The sequence below is a fragment of the Prionailurus viverrinus genome, chromosome E2 (genome assembly GCF_022837055.1).
Source record: "Prionailurus viverrinus isolate Anna chromosome E2, UM_Priviv_1.0, whole genome shotgun sequence".
Taxonomy (NCBI): Eukaryota; Metazoa; Chordata; class Mammalia; order Carnivora; family Felidae; genus Prionailurus; species Prionailurus viverrinus.
Window position 1 is genome coordinate 5748968 of NC_062575.1, and position 8942 is coordinate 5757909.

Here is an 8942-nt window from a genome sequence, read left to right on the forward strand (position 1 = left end):
CCCGAAGGCCAATGGTTCATATCACTACTTGGGTCTTTTGTTTGCTTTAGTTTTGAGAACTGGAAATAAATTGTTCGGGCTCTCCGCCATCCCTTCTGCCCAAGCAAGGCCCTTGATGTTGGGGACTTCCCCTGTCCTGGGGCTTTAGTTGCACAAAGCTGTCCTCTGCTGACCACAGCCAGAGGTCTGGGGCCGCTCTTAGACAGGGGCAGGATTCCATGCATCGTGGAGAGCCTTCGATTTTCAATTGGCAGGTGGAGACGGGGCTTCCACTCACACCAGATGGTCAACCTCTCTTCTTCCCCTCAACCACGAAGTGGTACCTAAGCCCCACCTTAAGCACTGCACATCCGTGTTCCCACTGTGGTCTCTATACCTGCCCCCCACCCCCAGTGGTAGGTGTCGCTGTCTTGTTTCCAGGAACGGGACAGGAACGTAGGGGGTCAGATGACTTTCCCAAGTTTGTGCGTAGTGAAACTGGGTCGGCTTCCTCGTGTATGACCCACGCACAGTTCTTGGTGCTCAGAACCCCCCCCCCTTTTCATTTCAGCCTGTTGTCACCGTCTTGAAACTCTCAATAGCTTTTGAACAAAGGACCTTGCCTCTTATTTTGCACTGGTCCCCACAAATGGTGCATTCAGTCCTGCTGTTAGAATAAGGGCTTCAGACCAGAGCCGCTCACTCCAAACCCAGAGCCTTAGCGCCTCCCCCAGGGCTGTTTCTGGAAGGCACAGCTGGCATTTCCTGGTTTGGCCCCCAAGACAGCTCTCCATTACCTATGGGGTGAAACATTTTATTGCCTAACCGCAAGGATTCTTTAAATTGAACTGTAGTTGACGTACAGTATTATAGGTACAGTTTCGCTCTTTGTACAACACAGTGATTCAACCGTCATACGCTACAAAGTGATCGCTTTGATAAATCTGCCACCTGTAACCACACAAACTCGCTACACATTATTAACTGTACTATTCCCTGTGCCTTACATCATATCCCCATGTCTTTTCACTTTATAACTGGAAGTTTGTACCTTTTGATCCCGTTTGCTCCCCTTCTCTCTGGCAACCACTGGATTGTTCTCTGTTGTCTATCAGTTTGTTTCTGTTTTAGTCGGTTTGTTTTTTTAGATTCCACGTCCAAGTGAAATCATTCCGTTTTTGTCTTTCTCTCTCTTACTTCACTTAGCATAATAGCTTCTAGACCCATCTAGGTTTTCACAAATGGAAAGATTCCACTCTTTCATGGCTAGTACTCCACTGTGTGCACGTGTGTGCGTGACGCACACACACACACAATCTTCTTTATCCATCTTTCCATCGATGAACAGCAAACACTGGAGGAGGGAAGGTTGGGGAAAAATACCGAGGCTCCTGGCCACATTCCCAGAACAATATCAGCATCTCTGTGGGTGGGGCCCCAACACGGTTGTGTACAAGTTTTCCAGGTGGTTCTAATGAGTAGCCAGACTGGAACCCCATTGGTGGAGGGCGAGGCATAGCTTCTGGTACTCAGTGGGTGTTTAATAAATGTCCTCTGACTTTTGAGAGCCACGAACTGACTAGAGGGCTCAGGCTAAAATGAGTTTTGAGCAAGAAGAGACTCATCGTTGGGTTCCGGGTGGGTCAGAGTAGCAGCTCAGAGTTTATCAGGCAATGCGGGGGGCGGTGGGAGTTTACCAGCTACCTGGGGTTGGCTGGAGAAGGGCTAGTTTAGTGGGGAGGAGAGGGAGAGAGTGGGGAAGCTTGGAAATTAGGTGAATCTTCCCCAGATTGAACATGTGGTTCACTCTCTGCCTGGGAATATTACCCAATTCTGTCTTGGCAACTCTTCTCCCCCATTGGTAACTCCAGGGTTTTGACGAGCGGGCTGGTACCAATTCTGAGTTTAGCAGAAGGCACTGACCGAGGCCTGGCCAATTGGATCGTCGTCTTTCTCAGCGACTGTGATTGGCCCAAAGATGGGCATTTGCCCCAAGCCAGACTAATGAGATGCCACCTCGGATGTTTGCGGGAATCCTGATCCAGGGCAGCTCTTTCTCGAGGGGATTTCGATGCCATCAGAACCGCGGCTGGTCATTTTACCACGATGGCAAGGGCCAACACAGAGGGTGGCACAGCTGACTGGTGACTGCGGGCTCCTGAGGAGTATCTTTGAGCACCTGGATTCAGCCATGCCTGAATCCACCCCAGAAGTCTTGCTTACAAGAGTCAACAGGTGAGCCTTCTCGCATCAGTGGGTGGAAATACATCATTGGTCACTTGCAGCTAAAAGCATGCTGACGACAGGAATGTAAATATCCTGACATGCTTCCCTCAGTTCCCGACGCAGCCTGCAGGACTTGGACAGACGTGGACATCCAGCTGGGAGTGAGAGGAGATCATGCGCTCTAGGGGGATACGGTTTCCAAGTCTCAGGAGGCCAGCATCTGGAGGATCTTTCTCTCCCATCAGAACAACAGTAGGCCTTTGAGATGGACTAACCAGGGTCCATTTTTCCCTCTGAGCACGGCTCTCCGGTACACACACATGGCCAAGCATCAAATGTTGGCTGAGCCCTATTTTGTGTAAGGCCCTGTGCTGGGCCCAGAATGGCAAAGATGATTATGCTTCTAGGGCAGCCCAGAAAACGCCAGTGAAGCCAGTCGTTGACTGCTTCATTTTTATATTTATTTTTTTATATTTATTCATTACATTTTTAAAAATTTTTATTTATTTAAAAGTTGTTTAAAAAATTTATTTATTTTGAGAGAGAGAGAGAGAGAGAGAGAGAGAGAGAGAGAGAGAATCCCCAGCAGGCTCCAGCTGCCAACACAGAGCCCAATGTGGGGCTCGAACTTGTGAACTGTGAGATCATGACCTGAGCTGAAATTACGACGCTTAACTGACTGAGTCACCTAGGTGCCCCATGATAATTTATTTACTTATTTTTTTGGGAGCTGGTGTTATTGGGAGAGACAGGTGGACAATTCCACAGGGACTCTGACGGCCATGCTGGCCTCTCTAAGGCTTTGGATGGTGACAACACAGGTTCTTCCGAGGACAGCTTTCTTTTGAAATAGTCACACATCTCAATGGGTGCCTGGAACCTTCCTCTCTTAGGTCCTCTCCTCTGGCTGATCTGTACCACCCACATCCCCGGAGTTCAGGCTTCTTCCAGACCGAAAGACAGCAAAACCCAGTGTAAATCCACCAATTCCATGTTTAGTTCAATATTTAGTATAAGAAATTCAACTTTAAGCCGGGGATGTAGGACGCCAAAGTGGTCAGGGTGGCACAGCACCGTGGCAGGAAACGGAATTGGGAGCTGGGGCTTTCAAGGTGCATCCGTGCAGTGCTGGCCTCTCTTCCACGAAAGACTCTGTTCTGCAAACACCTTCTAGACGGTCACTGCTTGTAAATTCACATTAGATATTAGCAGGTTGAAAGTTCTGAGAAGCCCGGGGGTGCCTGGCTGACTCAGTGGGTGAAGCATGTGACTTCGGCTCCAGTCACGATTTCACCATTCCGGAGTTGGAGCCCCGCGTCAGGCTCTGTGCTGACGGCTCAGAGCCCGGAGCCTGCTTCCGATTCTGTGTCTCCCTCTCTCTCTCTGATCCTCCCGGCTCATACTGTGTCTGTCTCAGAAATAAAAGTTCCGAGAAGTCCTGCTTGTGAGAAATCTGTGCACATTGCTTAGTGTAATGCTTCCCCACCTTAGTCACCGAACACATTTTTTTTTGTGTGTGTGTGAGTAGCAGCTATTTTTATCTGCCCTTTAGAAAACACCTGCTCATGTGTTGCGCTGTTCCTTGCTCCTGGTTGTGGTAGTGATGCTTCACACAGAGGGAATGGGGGCCACGGGATGTGGGCTCATATCTGGCCTTACAGGCTGGTCTGCAAAGAGGGTGCCAGTGAGTGTGACGGGGCAGCTTGAACTTAAATCTCGCCACGATTACTTCGTTCTGGGGAGTTCCAGCCAACATTCTTGTGCACCGTTTGCCTACCGTTTACACACGTGCCTCACACCAGGCCCTGTGCCAGGCACCAAAGGGGACGAGAAGATGAATCAATGTCCCAAGGGGCCCCCAGGGTCTGTCTCTCTCTCTCTCTCTCTCCCTCTCCCTCTCTCTCGCTCAGACCAGGGGAATGAGACACAGAACAAAGAATTTGAGGACAGCGTGGTGTTAAAATAAAGCCACGTTGGAAATACTTCGGGGATCACAAGAGAATGAGGCTCCCTCTCTTTGCAAGAACCGAGGCTAGTTTCGTCTTAAAGGGTTAGATGAGGGGCACCTGGGTGGCTCAGTCAGTTAAGCATCCGACTTTGGCTCAGGTCATGATCTTAGGGTTTGTGAGTTCGAGCCCCGTGTCGGGCTCTGTGCTGACGGCTTGGAGCCTGGAGCCTGTTTTGGATTCTGTGTCTCCTTCTCTCTCTGCCCCACCCCTCCTCATGCTCTGTCTCTCAAAAAACGAATAAATGTGGGGCGCCTGGGTGGCGCAGTCGGTTAAGCGTCCGACTTCAGCCAGGTCACGATCTTGCGGTCTGTGAGTTCGAGCCCCGCGTCGGGCTCTGGGCTGATGGCTCAGAGCCTGGAGCCTGTTTCCGATTCTGTGTCTCCCTCTCTCTCTGCCCCTCCCCCGTTCATGCTCTCTCTCTGTCCCAAAAATAAATAAACGTTGAAAAAAAAAATTTTAATAAAAAAAAACCGAATAAATGTTAAAAAAAAAAAGGGGGGGTTTAGATGAGTCGGGTCTTAATGGTGGAATAGGAGGTTACCAGGCAGAGGGGGGTTAAGCACACATTCCAGGGGCGCCAAACAGGGAAATGTGTTGGTGGGAGGTGGTAAAAGGTAAAATCCCCATTCCAGTGGGGTGTTTCCACACCCGGCAGTCCTATGACACCAGCTGGGGGGGGGGGTGTCCCACAATTCGACTCGGTTCTGACAGTAGCTACCTGGAGACAGTATCAGACCCCCCCCCCCCCAGGTGAGGGCTCAGTCCTGCAAGGCAGCCTTCCAGGTTGTTTCCTGTGTTCTGCCCTATTCCCAACAAACAGGAGCTTCCCCAGACCCCCTCCTTGTTCGCGGAATTTGCTAGAGCGGCTCCCAGAACTCAGAGAAACGTGTTACTGACCTGTTAACAGCCAAGTGGACAAGACGCACCCAGCAAGCTCTGGGCAAAGGACGCCGACCTTCCACACCCGCTCTGCCCCTCTTCTGGAACCTCTCGGAACCCAGCCCTTTTCTGGGTTTTAAGGAGGCCTCGTTACCTAGGGACTTCTTTCCCCGGAAGGCTAGGGGTGGGACTGAAAATTGCAACCCTCCAATCTCTCCGTGGCTTCCTCTGACACCCAGGTGGCAGGCTTAGGCGCTTTCTAGAAATCACCGCATGAACATAAACTCAGGTGTGGTTGAAAGGGGTTTGTTAAGGATAACAAGACACCTTTCTAGCTCCGAGCAATTAGGAAATCCCCAGGGTGGGGCGCCTGGGGGGCTCTGTGGGTTAAGCTTCCGACTTCAGCTCAGAGCATGATCTCACAGTTCGTGGGTTCGAGCCCCGCATCAGGCTCTGTGCTGACAGCTCTGAGCTTGGAGCCTGCTTGGGATTCTGTACCTCCCTCTCTCTCTGCCCCTGTCTCTCAATAATAAATAAACGTTAAAAAAAAAAAAAAAAAAGGAAATCCCAAGGGTTTTAGGAGCTCTGTGCCTGAAAAGGAATGAAGGCCAAATATATATTTCTTTTTTTTTTTTTTTAATTTTTTTTTTCAACGTTTATTTATTTTTGGGACAGAGAGAGACAGAGCATGAACGGGGGAGGGGCAGAGAGAGAGGGAGACACAGAATTGGAAACAGGCTCCAGGCTCTGAGCCATCAGCCCAGAGCCCGACGCGGGGCTCGAACTCACAGACCGCGAGATCATGACCTGGCTGAAGTCGGACGCCTAACCGACTGCGCCACCCAGGCGCCCCCAAATATATATTTCTTACAAATCACAATAGCACAAGGTGGGGGGAGGGGGTCAGATATGAAGGGCTTCAGTCGATCGTGGGCTGATGAACTTGGAAAGTGAATGGCTCCCTGGAAAGTGAGTCTGCTGTGCATTTTCCCTGCAAAGAGTGAGTCCCCAGGGCAAGCTGGTACTCATCTAATCAAAAAAATTCTCAGAGACAGAGACAGAGAGAGAAGGGAGGGAGATACAGAACAGACTATGATCCAGCAAGTGAAGTCATGTGTTAACGGTAGAATCTAGGTGGTGGGACAGGGGCTCACTGGAGAAGTTCTTTCAGCTTTGCCGTTTCAGATTTTCATAATAAAATTTGGGGGAGGGTGAATTCTCCATTCAAATGTATTACTTCCCTCTTTCTTTCATGCCGCTCAGTTTTTCTTAGGCTTCTTCTCTCTGATATTAAAGCCGCCAGCACCAGGGCAATTACTTCCTGCAAACAAGTTGTCAGAAGCCTTAAATGAATTTTAGACCTAATTTAATTCCCAATTTACTTGCTTATGAAAAAAAAAATCTTAATTTCTCCAAACCCAATCAACCCTTGATATAAGTTACAATTCCTTTGTTAAAAAGCCAGCTGTAAAACGCTAAGCTGGTCCCCCGGAGGTGGTCTGCATGTATCACCGGAGGAGCGGGACGAGGAAGGGGTGCTCAGACCTTCTGAGACAACGGCAGACCCCAAGCACCCATCAAGTGAGACTGGGGGCGTGTCAGGAGAGGGGGTGGGGGGAGGACCGTGCAGAAGATCTGTTCCAAAAGCAAGGGCAGCTCGGGCCCCTCGGGCCCCTGGAACGGCTGCGTTGAGACGTGGGGTGCCAGCAGCTCTGCTCTCTGATCCCCTTTGCTACATTGTGAAATCGCGAAGCAAACCAGGGGGCCAGTGTCAGATAAATGCATTTCTGTGCCGGACGTGGGCGTTGTGGGTAATAGACGGAAGCCTCTCCCAGGACTCCGACAAACATCAGGTGTAGGGATGACGGCCCCCGAGGGGCTCCCAGCCCACAGCATCACGCTTCCTGCTGGCAGGACTGAGCCCGGAGCCACCCTGGGCGAATGATAGCCTCTGTCTTTACACTTCCAGATCGGTGGCCCCAGGGATGGGAGGTGGGGAAACCTAGGTTGAAGATGTGTGGAGGTCTGGGGGCACCTGGGCGGCTCAGTCGGTTGAGCCTCCGACTTCGGCTCAGGTCACGATCTCATCGTTCACGAGTTCGAGCCCCGGGTCGGGTCAGCACAGAGCCTGCTTGGGATCCCGTCCCTCCCTGTCTCTCTGTCCCTCTCCAACTCATGCTCTGTCTCTCTCTCTCTCTCTCTCAAAAATAAATAAATAAATAAATTTAAACAATTAAAAAATAGACATTTAAATATATATTGAGGTCTGAAGCCGCAGGACCAGTGAATGTGACCTTAATGGGAAGTAGGGTCTTGGCAGATATAATTGCTGAGGTGAGATCGTAATGGACCGATGTGGGCCCCGGTCCAGTGCCCGGCGTCCTTACAGGAAGAGGCTGTTAATGTGGACACAGACACGCAGGAAGGAGAGGCCGCCAGACGATGGGGCAGAGACTGGAGAGAAGCAGCCACAGCCCCGGGGACCCCCAGCACTGCTGCAGCCCCCAGAAGCAGTCAGAGGCAAGCAAGGATTCTCCTCTGGAGCCTTGGGACGACGGGGCATGGCGCTGCAGACCCCTCGATTTGGAGTTTTAGCCTCCAGAACCACGAGGGAGCACTTTTCCGTTGGTTTAGGGCCCCGGGTTTGAAGTACTTTGCCACGACACCGCCCCCCCCCCCCCCCCCCCCAGGAATGCGGTCAGGAGGAAGCCCGGAGACAAGGTCTGCTATGACATCCCACACGCCCCTGGCTACTCTCCCCTGGCCTTGGGGCCCGACACACGGGGTCCTTTTTGTGTGGTTCTGTTTCTTGAACCCAAACAGCCAACACTGTCTTCAGCCAGAACCCTGGGCTCATCCAGGGTTACATTCACTCATCCAATTCCTTCCTTTTGCAGGAATCCTAGGGAGGCAGGACCCCAGCTTGGCCTCGAGCCTGACTGATAATATTAATATTATTGATTAAGACCAGAGAGTGCCCAAGGGGAGGCGGGTCAGCCACGGGGGCTGCGCACAGGGCGGAGAGAGTAAACGTCAGCTCTGGGCTTCTTGGCCTTTCTGAGAGGAGTGGGTCCAGGTGGGGTCTGCGGGCTGCTCTCCGAACTGTCTTCCGGGATAGAGTTTTCGCTGCCTGGACAGACTGGCTAGCAGAGGGAGCTCTGGCACTGTCACTGACAATTTCCACGTGGCCATTTTGGACCACACCTGGGGACCCAGTGACTTCGCCAAGGTGGGGCCAGCCTGGGGCCATCGGTTTGGGTGGGTGCCGTCCCATTCCTTCTTGAAACGCCGTCACTGGCTGTGACCAGATGAGGCCGTCTCCTGTTCCTTAGCCGGTCAGTGACACCCCAGGTGGCCTGACCAGTGGCCAGTGTGAGCCTGTGACCAGTCCCCTTGGCTGTGAGAAGTATGGGCACGGGGGGGGGGGTGGTGGGAGTGGGGGAAGGGGCTTGGGTGGGAGCGGGAGGGGGAGAAAGAGGATGAACGAGCCAAGCCCACCTCTCGCCTACCTGCCTCGGATGGGCCGTGACACTCCTGTCCCCGTCATTGGGACGGTTCACACCCGGAGAAGCCTTGATGACTCACGGTTTCTGTTGCTCGGGTGTCCCTCGGTGGGTGCCATCCGACTCTGAGGGAGGGTTTCAAGGATCCAGCCTCTTCCTCTCTCTGTGGGTCCCCACTCTTCTCTCTCACCTCCACGCTGCCCTTCTCAGGCTCCGAGATCTGAGCCCTGTCCGAGTTCAAGCAGGGGAAAGGGGGGGACCCACTTCTTTCCCTTTCACCAGGCAGTGGGATCCTTCCCGGAGCCACTTGGCAGGTTTTCAGTGACTTCTCCTGGAGGAGGGCATC